Genomic DNA, 19,680 nt, shown 5'->3' on the forward strand with positions numbered 1-19,680 from the left:
GACTGTATACAAAGCATTGAAGGGTGGTTATGTTTGAAAATTGGGAAGCAAAGAAGGTAAGCCCATCTTACTATCTGGGAGAGCTTCCAAATTACATGCAGGAGGAAACCAACCAGGCAGAGCCTGTGGTCTCTGTGAGCTGCAAGCATAGAGTTGTGAGTCTGGGGAAGCCAAGGCAGATAGAGACACAGAGAAATAAGACTGCAGAGAGTCTATCCTGAGTATGTATGGGAAAACAGACGAGTTCATCTGTGTGAGGAAGCTTCCTGATTCCGGAATTAAAATGTAATAATAATAATCACCTCAGCTCACAAAGCTAAATGAATATTCCTTATTCTAATCAATAAGAATGGAAATCCATATTACTGAGGTTCATTGAGTATAGTACTCAGAAGTGGAAATGCCTCAGTGAGGGAAATACTGTAGGTGAAGTTTTGCTCTGATCTTGTCTAACAAAGTCTATAATTCATACCCCGAAATATTGAACTTCTCTAGTAACTTATCCTACAATAATGGGAAACATTTTGTATTTAAAAATACAAAAATATCAAATACCTAACAATATAGAATTTGTTTTTATTTGTTTGGTATTAAATTAAAAATTTCTAGACATGCAGAAAACCATGAAAATACAACTCATAATGAGGAGAAAATCAGTCAGTAGAAACTAACTTGGATACGGCACAGCTGATAGAATTGGTGGGGAGGGGGACAAAGAATTATAACTTTAGTAAGCTCAAGAAGCTAGAGGAAAGATTGAAAATATTAAGTGGTAACATGGAAGGTATTATAGGCACACAAACCAAAAATCTAAAAATGAAATTAAACTTGACAAATCGAGTAAGGGTAGGTTAGACATTACAGAAGAAAATATTAGTGAACTAGAGGACATAGCAATAAAAATTATCCAAAAAATAGAGAAAAATGATTCAATGAATAGAGTATTGGTGAGTTGACAGTCCCTTTCAAGTAGCCAAATATACAATGTAATTGTAAAAGAAAAAAAATGGAAGAAATAATGGCCAAAACTTTTTCCAAATTTAGTGAAAATTACAAACTAAAAGATATCAGAAACTTAATCTAAGCTCAGAAGCATGAGGAAAGCCACACCACAGCATAATCAAATTGATTATAACCAGAAACTAAGGGAAACATCTCAAAAGTGGCCAAAGAGAAAGGACACAAAAAGAGCAACAGTAGGCTATTTCATGATGGAAATAATGCAAGTGAGAAAATTGAAGCAGTATTTAAAAGCACTGACACAGGAGAGCCATACAAGATGACTGAATAGAAGTGACCAGAACTCATCTCTGCCTCCATAGAGAACCAAAGTAACAGGTGTATAGCTGCATTTTGAGATGAGTGATTATATGAGAATGCTGGAAATCTGCCAGAGAGAATAGAACCTTGTAAGATTCAGAAACCTGGGCTGAGAGCATAGAAAAGACAAAACACCCTAACATCTGCCACCTTGGATCCTCAGCTGGGGAACAGAAGACTCCCCTTTGCAGGGGTAAGAGTAAAAGTGAGACCCAGAAAATTATACCAGCATGGATGCTGGCAATCCTAGAGATTGGAAAGTTTCATAGTCACAGGCTTGCAGTCCACTTAGATAAGTAACCTGAAATCTTCACAGTAGCCTTTCTTTGGAAAAGAATCTCACATCATCTCCCAGTGAGCCCCAAATCTATTATAGTCAGAAGCTACCTGGATAAATAAGCTAATGTGTAAAACTGGACTACTATAGGGATCAGAAACGTCTCCAAATTCCCATCTCTAGAACTCATAGTCATCTCATTGCACTGGATCAAAGGACGCTGCTTTGCCTTAATTCAGGAGAGTGCCGGTCACTGCATGGGACAAGTGTTACAACATGGAGGGCAATAGAGAGAGAAGAAGGAAATTAGGGGGTCTTGCTCTCTGAGAACAAGAGCATGCACAGCCATGTGGGTCTGCACTGGGTCAATCCAAGGCAGATACCCATATAGTTCCCACACCTTCACCCCTGTGGCATACTCAGATATCTGTCACTGACAGGATGGGGTACCAGGGTACTGTTTCCACTGCTGTCACACTCAACAAAGCATAATGAGGGAGTTTTGAGCAAATCTGAGGCTCCGGCTACAGTCCTGCCCCTACATGTATGCTGTCACTGAAAAGGCAGAGAAATTCCAGTGGCACTAGCCTCTGCCCCACTCCTGGACATACACCGTCACTGAAGTGGGAGAGAGAAACAGTGTGCATCCCACTGCCACCCTACCCCCAGTGTGATCAGGCACTGCTGGAAGGACTGGGTGTGAACACTACATGGGGGTGCTGAAGTTCCTGCCACCACCTCTCCTCATGCACTTGGTCCCATGCACTGACTAATTGGAGAATGGGTGCTTCAGACCCCTCACCACTGCTGGGGTGCTGACAGAGCCCTCGCTAGTAGCAGAGTTATCATCAACAGTATGTGAGGAAGCCTCCATTGCACAATTGGGACCACCACTCCTAGGAGTAGCCGCACAGTGAGTAAGTCACACATCCTGTTGTCTGTACCATATCTTCCTGAGCCACCTGAATGTTTCCACTCTTACACAGCTCATAGAAACACTGTTTTCTCCTACAGTACATATTGTGCCCAAGGTCATTAATTACAGCCAAAGAAGCTTTAGGGGGTCTACACTATGGGGCACTATGCAATCAGTATTGCATAACAAACTGACACCTGAAGACACATCCTTAGGAGAAAGCTGCTTACTAAAAAAGCCATCCCCTAAGTGGTCAAGTTAACTGATCTGGTAAATACACAAATCTCAATATAGGAGATATAATATATGTATTATATATTATAGGAACATGAAATGAAAAAAATATATAGGAACATAATATGAAAAAAAGTAATAAAATGACTCCAAAAGAACACAATAACTAGCAATCTATCTCCACAAAATCAACAGGAACAAAGTTCATGATATATAATTTAAAATAATTATTAGGAAAAGCTCAATGAGACACAAGAGAAAAGAGATACACAGTTAAATGAAATTAGGAAGACAGTACAGAATATGAAGGACAAATTCAGCAAAAAGGTTTTGGTAAAGAACCAAACAGAAATCTTGAAAATGAAGAGCTCAATAAGAAAAAGAATGAATATATATATATATATTTGAAAGCCTCAACAACACACCAGATCAATCAGAAGAAAGAATGTTTGATCCTGAAAACAGGACTTCAGAATATCCCAGTCAGACAAAAAATAAGGAAGGAAAGAAAGAAGGGAGAGAAAAAAGAAGGAAACATGCAAGACCCTTAAGATACCATTATATGAACAATATATACTTTCTTGGCATATTCCAAGGAGAAAAAAAAAAGTCAAGGGCATAGAAAACCTATTCAATGAAATAGTAACATAAAAGTCCCCTACCTTTGGGAAAGATATTGACATTCAGGTACAGGAGGCTTATAGGATCCCAAATACACATGACCAGAAAATATATTCACCATAGCATAGTATTTATAATTAAACTGTCAAAATACAAGCCCCCCCAAAAAATAAATTGTAAAAATCTGTAAAAGCACAGCACCAAATCATGTTGAGGGGCAGCCCCATTAGACTAACATATTTCTCAGTAGAAAACTTACAGTCCAGGAGGGAATAGAATGTATTTTCCAAGTCCTGAAAGAAAATTATTGCTAACCAAAAATACTATATCCAGCAAGACTTTCCTTCAGAAATAAAGAAGAATTAAAGACCTTTTGAGACAAGAAAACACAGAGTTCATGATCACCAGAACACACTTACAAAAGATGCTTAAGGGAATCCTATGCCAAGAAGTGAAAGAAAGATAACTACTATCATGAAAGCATGTGCAAGTGTAAATCCCACTGAAAGAGTAGACACACAAAAGAATCAAAACTTACCAATGTAGTAAATCAAAGATGAGCAAGAGAGGCAGGAAAAAATATGCAAAACAATTTGAAGAAAATCAGCAAATGATTAAGATATCCCTATCTAGTGATAATAACCCTGAATATAAATGTATTAAATTCACCAAGTTATAGGTGGGCTGACTAGATAAAATAATAAGACACAACACAATGCTGCCTACAAGAAACTCACTTTGCTAGTAAAACTACACAGAGATTAAAGTGAAAGGATGGAAAATGGTATTCTAAGCAAATGTAAATCTAAAATGAACCAGAAGTACTTATATCTGACAAAAGATAATTTTAGACTAAGTCTTTAAGAAAAGAATCAATACATATTAAGCAAAGGATCAATTCAAAGAGGAGATATAATGTTTGTAAATCTTTATGTGCCTAATGTCAGAGAGCCCAATTTCTAAAACCAACACTCATATATCTAAAGGGAGAGATGGAATCCAATACAATAATAATCAGTGTCTTCAACACCCCTCTTTTATCAATAAACATTATCTAGACAAAAAATAAACACCAGAAGAAAACTACATTATAGATCAAATGGACTCAACAGACATTTACATACCCTATCCAATAGCTGCAGAATATACATTCTTTTCATCAGTGCCCAGAATTTTCTCTAGAGTAGACCCAATATTAGGCCACAAGTCATAACAAATTTTAAAAAACTAGAAGTTACATCCTGTGTATTTTCTGATCACAATGTAATAAAAACAAGCCAGACTTAGAAAGACAGGGATCATGTTTTCTCTCGTACGAAAGCAAGAGGGGGAAAAGTAAAGGAAGAGTGGGGGTGGATCTCATGAAAATCAAAGGCAGATCAGTAGAGTAAGAAAGGGATTGGGGGAGGGGCTGGAGATGGTGTGATATTGGGGAATAATATTGGCCAAATTGTATTGCTATATTGTGTGCTGGGACAAATACGTAATAACAAATCCCACCATTATGTACAACTGTAGTGCACTGATAAAAATATGGCAGAAAAAAAAGAATTTCAGGCAGCAGTAACATGATGCCAGGTAAAATCTGGTTTTATAAGAAGAATGGTGAGTCCTACAAATACTATTTCTGTGTACATATTTGTACGATATTTTTCCTGGTTCCTGAAATCTATATGACTGATAATTAAGTATTTATTACAAATAATCACAACATACTTGGTATCTTAGCACATATATAGAAGTAACTTGATAAGTATTGTGGTCGTTTAATAGGAATTTTTAAAGGGGCAAGTAGTAGGTGTATTAGTTTCCTAGAGTTGCTACAACAAATGCCACAAAGTAGGTGGCTTACAATAATAGAAATTTATTATCTCACAATTCTGGAAGTTTGAAGTTCAAAATTAAGGTGTTAACAGAGCCATGTTTTTTCCTGCAACTATAGAGCAATCTTTGCTAGTTGTTAGTATCCGGTTATTTATTAGCAGTCTTTGGCCTTCTTTGACTTGCATCCCTGTAACCTTCTCTGTCTTTGTTGCCACACGGCAGTCTCCTTCTAAGGACACCGGTCCTACTGGATTAGAAGTCCACTCTACAGCAGTGACCTTAGTCAAACTTAATTGCAATGTCCCTATTTCAGAATAAGGGTATATTTTGAGGTCCTAGGGGTTAGAGCTTCAACATAACTTTTGGGGAGCAGAATTCAGCTCATGACAGTGTTCCTTAAAGGATTTTCCTTGACAGTCTTTCTGGATCCTCATATCTTTAGATCACATAAATATGCATAACCATTTTGGTTATGGGTATATAAACAAACTTGTAATGATTGTTGATAGACTTCTTTTTTTTCTTCCCAGAACACTAGAACAACAGGATTTGATAGTGATATCTTTGCTGGATTCCAAGATTCTCTGAATAATTTTTGACAAAAATATCAACTTTATAAAAGCTGCATCCCACACAGAACTGCTCCACTTTCAGAGACAATAGGCAATTAAACTGTCAACTTCAAATCTAATTATAATCTAGTAATAACCTACCTTCTTAAAATATTAATAAATTATCCTAGGGAAAATGATGAATACATACTTCACACATTGCTTTTCAGGTAAACAAGACCTTTTATTTATAATTCATATTACAAGAGGACATAAACACCAAGTGTGTGGTAAGCCATTTCACAGAGTGCTGATTGGGCACCTCACCAGCTAAAAAACACAACACAGCTTTCAAACAGAGTTTAGGATCAACATCTCTGATATGGACTCCTTGCTTTTAATTTAAACCATGCTGATATAGGAGAAAGAAGGAATAGAGCCTATAATTGACCATTGTGGTTGAGGAAGAATGGAGAATAAGAAAGGATAAAACAAGAAAAATAGCAAGTTTCATGGACATTTTGAAATAAACAAGGCATTTTGAAATAAAACCAGAACAGAGAGTCAAGTAGCAATGATGTGATTAATTAAAAAATGGGGTCAAACAAAATCAAGTTTAATCCAAGACACTAATAATCATCAGAAAATATATTATACATTGTATGAATTTAATAAATTATGTTATCAGTCATAACTTTTGGGGAGCAGAATTCATAATGATGCAAATGTAATATAAAAAATATTTAATAAAATTGAGTGTGATATTATATTAATACATCTGGATATATCAAGCATTTAATAAATTTTAAGTGTTAATTATTACTAAAGACAGAGAAATCTGGGGTTTGCAGAATATTGAGCATAACTACAGGTTGCTATTGAAGAAATACTCATCCAAAAGGTAAGCTGAATATCCTGTAAACTTTGCAACATGTAGTAAATACCGGTTGTTTTCTTTAAAGCCCATAATCTCTTCATTTTCCTCTGATGATAACATGCCAGTTTTTCTTTATAACATCTGTATTCATGTGATTTGGGAGTGACTGATGGTACCTTAAAGTCTAGGAGTGGACCCATTACACAGGCTTTGAACCCAGTAAAACACTGGGTTCTCATGACCACAGTCATTATTTGAGTGAGGAAGGATGGGCCTAAGTCAGACTAATCAGATATCTCTCTCCCAGAATTTATTAGAACTATTAGCAAAAAGAAGCTCTCTTAGGGCAAAAGTAGCTAAACTGGTGGACATAATCATAAAACCTGTAATATTCCTTCCACAGGAGGGATGCATCAGACAACAAAGTCAACAAGGAAGAAAGAAAAGCAGAGAAATACAGAAAAGCGATATTGAAGAAACTATAATGACAAGTATTGTTTAAATTCCCCAATGTTCTTCAGTTGTTAACGTAGATATGTTGAAGCCATATGCCCTTTCTGACCAATGGTATTTTAACATAATTGAAATGTGTTATTTATATGCCAAAGCCCTCGAGAGCAGGGGTGGATTCCCCATGGTATTTCATTTTATCCATCACAGAGTACCGGAAACCATGGAATAAAACTCCGGCAGCACAGATGATAGCATTTTAGAGAACACGGGAAACACACATCAACTGACCTGCACTGAGCAGGAGTAGAGGTAGTAAGGGCTCAAATGCTAGCTCAGAGATAAAAATAAATTGACAAGAGAAAATAGGATAGATAAGCAGAATTGCCCAAGCATGACCAAAATGAAAAGAAATAGCATGTAATGACAGAAACATTCTACAGTCAAAAAGAGGGCACATAGACATAAACAAAAAAATGTCAAAGTTCTCCGTCTGGAAGAAATAGATACCCAAGATGGAAATGAGTTGTTCCTAACCGGAGCAACAGTGGAAACTCCTAGTCAGACTATTCAATAAAGCAAGAGCTTAATGATGAGATGGAAGTCAATAAAATGAAAGTTCAACTGTGATATTATTAAACAAGAAAATGAAATTTAAAACTAGCTTATAAGATTTACAAAATTAATGATCTAAAACAAATTAAAAATGGGAAAGTTGAGAACAGGCATTGCTAAAAATGAAATTATTGGCCCAGAGCAAAACCTTGCAATAATCAGATGAAAAGTATGCAAATAGAAAAGACCAAAGATCAATAAGAAAGCCAATAGGTATTTTTGAAAAAAGGCATATGATAATCTAACATAATGATAATCAATGCTACAGAAGTAGTGATATAAAAAAAATAACAAAATTAATTTAAATGACACTAAAAAATGTCCTAAAGTGAATAAAAGGCCAGCCCCGATTCTTGTACTTTATATATGATAGGAAAAAATAACATTATAGTTATGTTATTTACTATTATATGTTAGAGGACAACTATGACATAGAACATTCAATACCAGACATAGAACATTCAATACCTAGATAAACTACTGTAATTTAAGAAAAAAGAATTCTGGTATCCAGAGGAGTAAAAACATTAAAGGGAACAATAGCAGACTGATCTTATGTTTCTCTACAGGTTTCCTGAATGCCAGAAGACAATCTGGCATTAATTTATGCTTTAGAATAAAAACATATATATTTATATATTACATATAAGCATAATGTATAATTTATATATAAATGTTATACACACACACACACACATATATGCAACAAATATATAGGTAACTAGATGATCTTACCAAACATGATATCATAGAATCTTTTTTTCTTGGAAACAAAATTACTTTTCAATGGAATATGGCCACTTAAGGGATGAATCAAACTAAAAATGCAAGAATTAAACAGCTATGTTAAAAAGGATTGTCATGAGCATTGATAAATGCTGTAAACAGATTTGCAGAACATAAGAATTTTTGCAATTGTTTAATTTTTAATCTTTATACTTTGCTGTAATAGGGGGATTCATCATAAGAATTGTGTGGGACCAGAGGAGTGATTTTCCTCCCGGACTAGATAACTTAGAAAATTATTAGAAATTATTAAGCTAAAGTTTTTGGAATGTACATCATTTTTGTTGTTATAGTTCAGTTATAGTTCATTAATTTTCAAAAATTAATATTTGCAGAATGAACCCTTCATGAATTATGAAGAGAAATTGGGATAATCCATAAAAATGGCATGGCATTAATAAAAAGCATGAATAGTAAAAGCAAAATCAGAGAACGAGGTGTATGCGGGGCCTTTGTAAAGTTTAGACGTATTCTTAGGAATCTAGAAGGCCACACGCATGCCAGGCTCAACATGTGCTCAGGAAACCCCAACCCTGAGTTCTGCCCCACCCTCTCTCCTCTGGCTTATCCCTAGGACCTGCAAAAGCTGGAAGTAAAGTTAAAACCAGGCTGCAAACTGTTGGAGGAGTGAAACATGCCCAACACATAGAGCTCCTAGCAAAGATTGGGAGGTTCTCAATCCTATCAATAGCTGACCACAATGCTAACTGAGCAGATATGCCCTTGGCTATCCTTAACAGGGAATACAGACTTTACAAAACAAATGACAGAAGTAGTAACAATAGAAACAGTGGTAGAAAACCTTCAAAGTGGTCAGAGAAATCTGGTTTCCAAAGTTTCCTGTGATATTATTTAACTGTCCTGTCTTTAACAACAACAAAGAAACAGGAAAATATGGTCCATGCACAGGAAAAACTAGCCAACAGAAAGGGTCTCTGAGGAAGCTTACATTTGGACTTTCTAAACAAAGACTTTAAATCCACTTTTATTTGTATAATAAACTAAAGGGGGAAAATGGCTAAAGAATTAAAAGAAGATGTAAGAACAAAGTCTTAGCTAATAAAGAACATTTTAAAAACAAAGAAATTTTACTGGTGAATGTATAATCACTGAAATTTAAAAATTGTTAGCCCTATTGAAAAATACAATTGAGGAGGGAAAGAAATCAGGGCATTATAAAATAGGACTACTGAGAATATTCAATTTGAGGTCTCATAAATCTGTGGGGAAACATAAAGCATACCAATATTCACTTTGAGAATTTCTCAAAGAGAGAAGAGGAAGAGAGAAAGTAATTTGAAGAAACCTTCCCAACGTTAATTTTTTAAAACCAAGTAATACACACACACGAGTTCATTGCATTCTAAGTAGAATACACTAAAATAGATCCACACCTAGAAACGGTGAAACTGATGAAAGCCAAAAACTAAAAGAAAATTATGAAAGCCTCTATTGTCTTTTGAGAAGAGACCCACAATCTCAAACAGAAGAGTGCTAGACATAGGAACATTTAAATTGCTTCTGGTTGCATCTCAGACAGAAATTATGAGCATACTCTTGGACACTGGAAGAAGTGATCTTTGTTATAAAATAGCAGAGGATTTAACAGAAATATGTTTTTCTGTTGAGTGGAAAGTAGAACTGGTAAGTAATGAACTTGGACATTTAGTTGAGGAGCTATCCATGCATGGTGTGGGAGGTGTAACAGTGCTTCTCCTTATCGCTTATAGTAAAATACGAGTAGAGCAATAGAAATGGAGGAATAAATTGTTATGGAAAATGGGAAGCAATACTCAATGATTTGGAAAGTTTTAAACCTTTTCAGGTAGTATACTCCATGAACAGGGCTAACAGTGTGGCTGAATAACCATCTGCCAAAGAAATTAGGTATGTGACTTGTGGACCTCCACAGAAGCCAGAAAGAAGAAGACAGAGTGGTTATTCAGGAAAGGCACACAGAGGACTCACTTGTCTGATGGCTTAGATGCCTAAGAATTGCATGAAGAGATCCACCAAACTTTTTCAATTTCTTTTTTTTTTATTAGCAGAAACACTGATGGTCAGGACTGAAAGGGACAGAGATGGGAAAAAAGAAGGAAGAATGACCTTGAAGAAAGAACCATGGATGTCCTGTCTCCTTAGACTGTGAAGGTGCAATTGCCATTCTCAAGGGCCAGGAAGGGAAGACTGCCATCTTTGAAGTTCAAGAGGACAGAGCATTGAGTGGAAGAGGATTAGTCTGGGCCTTGAAATCTTATGTAATTTACCCTGACGGGCTTCAGACTTGTTTATGATCCGTGACCCCATTCTCCCTTCCAGTTTTTCCTTTCTAAAGAGGACTTCCTGGCCTATACTGGTCCTACCATCATATTTTAGAAACAGGTAACTTTTTATCTATTTTCACATATTCATAGATGAAAAGGAATTTTGCTCCAGGGATGAATCATACCATGAGTCTCATGCACTCACGTCTGATTTAGATGAGGAGGATTGGGATTCTGAGTTGGTGACCTTTCGGTGTGATTTTGGACTTAGAGTTGATGTTGGAATGGTTAATACTCTAGGGAACGTTGGGCTGGAACAAAACTATTTTTTCTCATGAAATGACATGAATTTTGGGAAGCCAGAGTACAGACTGTTATGGGCTGAATTGTGTCCCCCAAAAAGGACATGTTGAAGTTCTAATTTTCAATACCTCACAATGCTACCTTATTTGGAACTTGGATCATTGCAAATGCAATTAGTTCAGATGAGGTTACACTGGAGTAGGGTGGACTGTTGTCCTTATAGAAAGACAAGAGATATACAAGGAAAAGGCAGCCATATGACAATAGGGAAGAGACTGGAGTGATGCTTTACTAGCTAAGAAACATGAAGGATTGCCACCAAAGACCAAAATCTCTAGGAAGCAAAGGTGAATTGTCTAAGGATTTTAGAAGAAGCATGCCTCTATCAACATTTTTATTTCAAACTTGTAACTTCCAGAACTTTGAGGCAAAAACTACTGTGGCTTTAAGTCACTCATTTTGTGGCATTTGGTATGGTAGCCTTATGAAACCAATACATGATTCAATTTAGAATGTGTACCTTTTAGATAAATGATTGAAAACATCTGCATATTCACCCACAAATGCAATTAGTTCAGATGAGGTTATATTGGACCCTACGATGCTCCATATGTAAAAATTCAAAATTGGTCGTAGACCTAAATATTAAAGCTAAAACTGTAAATTTCACAGAAGAAACATGTATAAATCTCCATGAACTCAGATTGGCAATGATTCTTATATATGACACCAAAAACCACAAGCAACAAATGAACTCCATCAAAATTTCAAAATTAATATCTGTCTTCAAGAACATCTTGAAGGACATGAAAAGACAATCCACAGAATGAAAGAGACATGTTATCATATAACCCAGCAATTCCATTCCTAGATAATTCAAAGCAGATACCCATAAAAATTGTACTTGAATGTTCAGAGCAGCATTATTCATAATAGCTAATAAGTGGAAACAATTCAAATTCATCAACAGATGAGTGAATAAACTTATGTGGTATATCCATATGTGGAATATTATTTGGCAATAAAAAGATCAAGCATCTACGTATGCTAAAATGTGGATTAACCTTGAAAACCTTGTTAAATGATAGAAAGCAGTTACAAAAGAACAATATTTTATGACCCCATTTATATGAAATCTCCATAATAAGAAAATCCAAAGAAATGGAAGTGAAAACTGAGAAGTATTTACCAGGAGCCTGGTAGAGGGGGAAGAGAGAGTGACAGCTAATTGGTATGGGCTTTCCTTTTGAAGCAATGATAATGTTCCAAAATTATCCAATAGTGATGGTTTCCTGGCTATCAATATATTGGAAACCATTGAATTACATACTGAAGAGGAAGATGTTATGGTATATAACTCCATCACAATGTAGCCATTTTTTTATAATGCTGCAGTGGGCAGCATGGGCTTGCTGTATATTTTGAATATATATCAACTTACGTGTGAATTGCACTGCTTCTCAATTGAACATAAAGGCAGTTAATGGTGAAATTAAACAAAAGTTATGTCCATGTATTTTTTTAAAATCTACATTTCCTATGTTGTGCCTGGGTAATAGCAGTGCTATTGAAGATTAGTGATACTTAATCAATTGATCAAAGGTCATATAGTCAAAAGTTTGGGGAAAGGTAGGTCAAGAAAAATCAGGATTTTAATTTTTTGCAGCACTTTTCAAATCCTCTATTGTGACAATACACCTTGTGACCTTTCCAGTGGTGGTAGTTATGCATGCTGCTTATCTTTAAATTGGTCATTCTGGGCAATGATGCTCCGTGAGAAAGGAGGGTAAATTTTAAATTATCCCTGTTCTCTTCATTCCCTGTAATTTTTATGATAGAAGTCATAAAAAAAAAATCTGCTCCCTAGAATTTAGCAGTCAAGTTTACAATGTAGTTTTCTTACAAAGAAAACCATTATTCATTCACCCTATCAAATGAGTGAAATAAGAGAGGGATTTTGGCAATGTTAAAGTAAGGTTCTTTGGGCTGGGGATGTGGCTCAAGTGGTAGCGCGCTCTCCTGGCATGCGTGCGGCCCGGGTTTGATCCTCAGCACCACATATAAAGATGTTGTGCCCGCCGAAAACTAAAATATATATATATATTTTAGTTTATATAAATTCTCTCTCTCTCCTCTCTCCTTTAAAAAAAAAGGTTCTGACCCCTAATATGGTATAGCAATGTTTCTGGAGAGATAAACCAACTGGTGTCACATAAAGACTTTGTGAGCATGAAGGGATTTTTTTTTAAACACTTCCAACCTTTCCTTCATTCATCTATAAATTACAGATTAAAAGGCCAAACTCATAAGGCTGTTAGGATTAGATAACACATGCAAAATTCAGAATGACTACAACCCTCTAAATTCTATATGCTTCATAATTCTTTTTCTTCTTGTTTTTTTTCAGTATGTTATTATTCTGAACTAGAAGATTCTTTTAAAAAATACTTGATACCAACAAAAAGATGTCAACAACTTTATCTCACTATGTCATGCAGCATGCAATCCTTGTCAAATTTAAAGTAAGAAAACATTAGAAATAATGTGAAATTAAATGTAGTTTGACCATATTGCCCATGAATAAATGGCATTATGTTCTTTTTACTGAAAATCCAATATAGAATGTCATTCTAGCACACTGTTTCTTAGTAAATGATGTTAAGCAATCGATCAATCAAACATGCTTAGGGAAGACAGCTGATTCACCTTGTCAGCTAAAGGACAGAGCAAGTCGTGTGAGAGAAAAGTTTTCTTCTGCAAAGAACCACAGATAGAGAATTCAAACTCTGAATTTGTCTTCTAAGTCTCTTACAAAGCCTCACGTCAGGTCTATTGGGAATACCTATAAAAGCCTAGTAAAGATAATTTGTCTTGATCTCTACCCATTTATGTTACAAATAGAAGAACTGCATGTTCATAACGTACAGCACTACCCCCCTGTTATTTTAGGATGCCCTTCTTTCACCTGAACCTATAAGTCCTCATGGACAGTTAATGGGAATCAACAATTATCCTTTCACTCAATATATTGGAAACCACTGAATTATATACTGAAGAGGAATATATTATGGTATATAACTCCATCACAAAGTAGCCATTATTTTTATAATGCTGTAGTGGACAGCATGGGCTTGCTGTATATTTTGAATATATATCAGTTTAAAATTGCCTTCCTTATATTATTCTAAATGTACATAAGTCACACCATGTGTTCCCAACAGCTTTATGTTTGTTTTGGGGGGGTATGCTTTTGTTTTCTAAGTTAGATAGCTACAAATGATGTGTGACAAGATACCATATTTTCATTGCTAAGGACATGAATCTGGGAGTTTGGGACAAGACCTTTATTCATAAGTCAAAACAAAACATAATTGGGGAAAAATTAAAAACTAAGGGAGTTCTAGAAAACCATCATTAGGAACCATACCCCTGGGCTCAAAGCAGGGACCATATGATCCTGTGGGCTGCTTCAATGGAACCAACCATTGAAGTCACTGCTACTTTCTATTCAAAGATTCAGGGTCCCTGGAGGTTATGTCTGGCTGGCCAGTCATGCTCCATCAGATTCTACAAGGGAAGCAGCAGTGGGGGGTGATGATAATTGGCTGGCATCAAAGGCTACTCTACACCAAAGACTAAACACAATGCAGTATTTTCTTCTAAGGGAATAGCTCAGGTTATGGTTTGGATGTGAGGTGTCCCTCAAAAGCTCACATGGAGACAATGAAAGAAGTTTCAGAGGAGAAATGATTGGTTTGTAAGCGTCTTAACCCAATTAGTGATTTAATCCCAATAGAAATTACCCGAGTGGTAACTGAAGTGGTACGGTAAGGCTGGAGGAGGTGGGAATTGGGGCGTGGCTTTGGGTATATATTTGTATCTGGTGAGCAGAGTCAGTGTCTCTGTCTCTCTCCCCCCCACACCCCCTTCTTGATCACCCAGATTTGAGCTGCTTCCCTCTGCCACACACTCTGCCTCACCTGGAGCCCTGAGAAATGGAGCCAGCCTTCCATGGACTAAGACCTCTGAAACAGTGAGCCCTCAAATACACTTTCCTCCTCTATAGTTCTTCTAGTCAGATCCTTCATTCACAGCAGCAGAAAAGCTGACTAAAACATCTGGCTATAAGTAAAATGAATGGGGATAAGGTACATACTGAGCACTCCCAAAATGACCATACTCCCTATAAGTAATAGCAATAGTGATTTCCTTGATGTTGGATGCTATATCTTTATAAAATACTTTACTACAATCTCATTACTCAGTACTACAAACCTATGGGCTACAAATCTTTGTGCCCATTTCACAGATGAGGTCACAGGGTGTCAAACAGGTTAAGCTCCCACATGACTAAGTAAGTCAAAGACCAGTACACTATGAAAATAATGTCCTCACTTTCTAAATTCTCATTGAATAAACAAATGAGTGACAACTTTCTTCATAGAATCATGTAAGCATCATCACTTGGAAACAGCTTTAGAAAGGAAATAATTATTTTAAAACATTTAGTCTACCACCTTTATTTTAAAACGCAGGAAACAAGCCATGAATTAAAATGATCCCCATAAGGTAAAACAAGCAGACTAGAATTCTGTTTTGCTGAAACTCTCTCTCTTACCCTACCATAGGTTGCCTTCCCCCCCGGAGAGCCCTCTTTCCCACATAGTTCCTCCTCTGTGCCATAACAAGACAGTCACCAAAAGACCCCTCCAAAGCCTCTACCAGCCAGTACAGTAGGAAATCCCAGCAGAGACAGCTGTGACTGGGCTTTTTCTGATGGTCCTGTGAAACATGTAGCCCGAATTGAAATGTATCCCACAGCAGCAGCTATTTATGGTGATTATCTCTATTCAACGATTTGAGCTATAGCTAACTATAGTACAAATAATCTTTTCAAGGCCAAAGTAGTGTGTCAATTAATGTGCTTCAATTGCAAGTACCAGATCATAAAACATAATATTGCCTATTTGAAGAATTTATCCAGTGGTATACTGGTAAATATTTAACAATTGATTCTCCAGGGAATTACAAAGCTCTGATTTACAGTATTTGCAGTTTTCATGGTATATAGATCATACCTTCCATTGGTAATTACATGCTACCAATGCCGTTACTGAATGTAGAATTGGAAAGAGAAGTACCTCATCAGTTCTCACCCTAAGAGCTGACTCGGCACATCATGCAACAAGAGATCACCAGATGGGGAATTCACTCGGTGGTTGATCAATACATCAAAGACCCAAGTCATTCTGCATTTCTCTCCTGGCTTCAGCGTATTGGCTATTAATCTCAGACTTGGCTCCTCATGGTTGCAGATGGCAACCTCTGCCCAGACAGCAAGTTCTTACACACTGAACCCAAAGACAGAAAGTTTCCTCCTACCATGTTTAATTTATTTTTCTCAGTCAGCTATCCCACTCTCCCCTTCTCTTCAGAGAAAAGTCAACCATTTCTTTTTTTGGGGGGTGGGGGTGTAAGGATTTGCTGGTTTTATAAGCTATCAAGATTCTAATTATCTACAGCTTTTTAAAGGGAGTTCTTATATACTGGAAAGGTCTGCTTTTCTAGAGGGTAGTCAGGTGCCCAATAATTGAATATCTTAATTAGCAATGAGATCTCTTCTTAATATCCACCAAGGTTGGTCATTCCTTGATTAATTAAGTGAAATAGTTACCTGAAGATTCTGAGACAGTTGAGTGTGTGTGTGTGTGTGTGTGTGTGTGTGTTACTGTGATATACTATGGACTAAATACCTCGTAATCACATCTTTACTTGTAAGTAACCCTGCCACCAATTAGCAGCGTGCCCTTGAACAGGTCACTTAACCTTTATAACCCTGGCTTCCTTCTCTGTGAACAGAAGTAATTTTAGAAAATAGTCTCTAAGTCCCTTTTTGATCTAAATATATATTTCAAATTAATAGTAATAACAACAATAAAGATTCTGTACCCCCCACCCCGAAACCTTGGCTAAGTAAATTAACATGTTTGGGTCTTAATCTCTTCATTCACAAGTATAACTAATACAATGTGGTACATTAGCTCTTGCCTCTATAGATAAATTATGTACAAGTGGGTTGAAAGGAAGCATTCACTGAGCAAAGACAATAACCAGTTACTAAAATATAAAGACACAACCCTCTAAACCAATGATGGTTAGATGCTGTCAGGAATCTCCAAAGATAGGTCTGAGTCAGAAAAGCAGTAATCAGGTAAAGCAGAATGAAATCAGGCAGATCTAATCTTTTATAAACCTATTTCCCAGTGATGATACACTTCAGTATTAAGAGACCCCCCAAAAAGGCTTTGTTAAAACAGAAAAACAATTCCATTTGTGCACATAATATAGTTCACTCATTGCAACCTCAATTTAGAAATGGTTTGATCCAAAAAGGAGATGTTTGGAAATCAGAAGTTAATGTTACACATGGAGTTAATCTCCCTCTGCAGACTATAATTAAATTTTTAACCACAATGTATTCAGAGGAGAGTTTGGCACTAGTAAGCCTAAGTAAGTAAAGGTGTTTATATATTGGCAAAGCTTGAGATAGATAGCAGGGAGACCAAACTTTGTCACAGAATAGTAGTGAAACCCGGGACACTGCAGGCAAATGTGACCTCTGGATTTTTGTTTAGTGCTCTATGCTCTTACAACTAATTTTCTGTGCCGACCTTAAGATCCCCTTTATCCCTGTCACTTATGCCAAGATAGAGATGCCAGCTCCTCTTGGCTCCATCTTCTGTCCTGGTCCTATAATCAGTCATTCATGTAAAGGGAGAGTCACAAAACTGAAGCATCTCTGCTCCATTTTCCTAAAACAGCAACAAGAAAGCAGAGATAATCCTGCACACTTTTCCATAGCCAAGAGCCTGACACCCTATAATATCTTCCCCCAAGAGGAGGTATCCTCTTTCCTTCTTTCCCAGGTTGCTATCCTGTGCATGCTGTGTATTATACTCCTCTACAAATGGAGCTCCTCTGGGAATCCTTTGGTTGGTGACAATATCCCCTGGAAACAATCATGGCAAAAAGAAAACTGGGTTCCTCCTGCAGAGTCCTCCTGCAGAGTCCTTTCTGAGCGTAGCTATGTATAATGGTTCTGTTCTTCCTTAGTCTCTTGTAAGGAGAGTGAAATATTCAAACAGAATACTCAGGGTGGGTCTATTAATCAACACAATGTCATGTTAGACATAAATTAAACCAGCAAATTCGCTTTGTCTTGCCTTTAATACCAGCACTTGTTTTAGAAAACCCTCCTTTAATTTTGATCTACATTCCTGTCTTAGTAAGAGAAATTGAATAGTCTTTGGTTACAGCTCTTGCTAGTCCCAAGGGTCCCAAGATTTAGTACAGTTCTCTGTGCTAAATCTCCAAGATATGGAGTGGCTGTCTGTTGTCTGTATTACTCCTTGGATTTTCTGAGAACACTTGTTTGAGCTCTATCTTTCCTTATGAAATTGCTCTACAAGAGATGTGCACAGGAATTCCAAAACACTGAAATTAAAATATGCAGCTAGACTTCTCCAAACTACAAGTAGAGATTTTTGACTTAAGGAGCACAGCCATACTCTCTGTCTTCGGTCTTCTTCAGTGGTGATTAATAGAAATGTTTTTAGTAAGACTCTTCCATTCTGTTTAGCACCAAATCAATACAGTGCATTTCTAGGGCAGGCTTGTTTGTCTTGGTGCTTCCAGAACCTCTCTCTTGATTTAGGATTGGTAAATAAAAAATGATGTGTCTGCCCTTGCTGTCCAATTAAAGTCACAGGGAGCAAACAGAATCTACTCAGGAAGAGACGTCTTATTTTTGCGTCTGCCAATTACAAATAGCTTGAAAATGTTACCTACTCAGTGGACACATTTAATTTACAATATGACTTCCTGTTTTTGATGGTAGTTTGTACTGTTTTTATAATCCAAACACCTAAAATGACAAACAGATGAGTCAGAAGTTCCAGTGGATGCCAGATGCAATACAGGTTCCAGTTGTTCTTTCCCTTGTTCTGCCCACTCTCTGCCCCAGTCAATTCTGATTTGAGCCAATTTCACTCACCTGTTGTTCTCCCAGGCATGCCTCCTGGGATGGATGGAAGCACCCCCCTCTCACGGCCTCCTGCTCCCCATCTTTTCTCATCTCACTGTACCAGTGTGGGGGCCTCCCTGGGTTTATTTCGTAGGTCTCCTAAAGGGTCCAAGTTGAGGAGACTAGACTCTTGGGTATGTGCACATTTGCCCGTGAGTGCACTAATACTAATATTTAGTGAATATTTACTAGTTTCTAATGTAAAGCTAAGTATATTATCTAGATTATTTCATTTAATCTCACAAAGGAGAGCCCTTAGCTAAAGGGCAGAAGCTGAGGCTCTGGCTGGGCCACCTCAGGACCAAGCACACTGGATCCAACCTGGCTTTAGGTTGGATTTCAGAGATATGGGACCCTTGTCTCTGAAGACCACCAAGCTTTCCCCTTAATTCTGCCTCTAGCCCTTGTTGTCCCCTGGCTCAGGGGATTCAAAAAGCCTTATGCCTTTGATTAGAGGCCTCTACTGATGTGCGAATTCCACTGAGAATACCACTAAACTTTAAAACAATTTGTACCCCGATAAGATAATATTTGTTAGATAACTTCCCAATTAAATATG

The 19,680-nt window shown here is 36.9% G+C and overlaps 1 long non-coding RNA gene across 1 annotated transcript in view; it reads left to right on the top strand.

Moving 5' to 3' along the window:
- LOC124099232 (uncharacterized) overlaps positions 1-19,680 on the top strand; it is a 192,704-nt gene that overhangs the window by 147,178 nt on the left and 25,846 nt on the right. The window contains exons 4-5 of the long non-coding RNA XR_009227766.1: positions 7,024-7,111; positions 10,517-10,853. This is a non-coding gene — a long non-coding RNA (uncharacterized LOC124099232). The remainder of the gene's footprint in view (positions 1-7,023; positions 7,112-10,516; positions 10,854-19,680) is intronic.

This window comes from Marmota monax, unplaced genomic scaffold, assembly GCF_021218885.2.
Source record: "Marmota monax isolate L192 unplaced genomic scaffold, Marmota_monax_Labrador192_F-V1.1 WCK01_AAM20220418_F8-fsc00011, whole genome shotgun sequence".
Classification (NCBI taxonomy): domain Eukaryota; kingdom Metazoa; phylum Chordata; class Mammalia; order Rodentia; family Sciuridae; genus Marmota; species Marmota monax.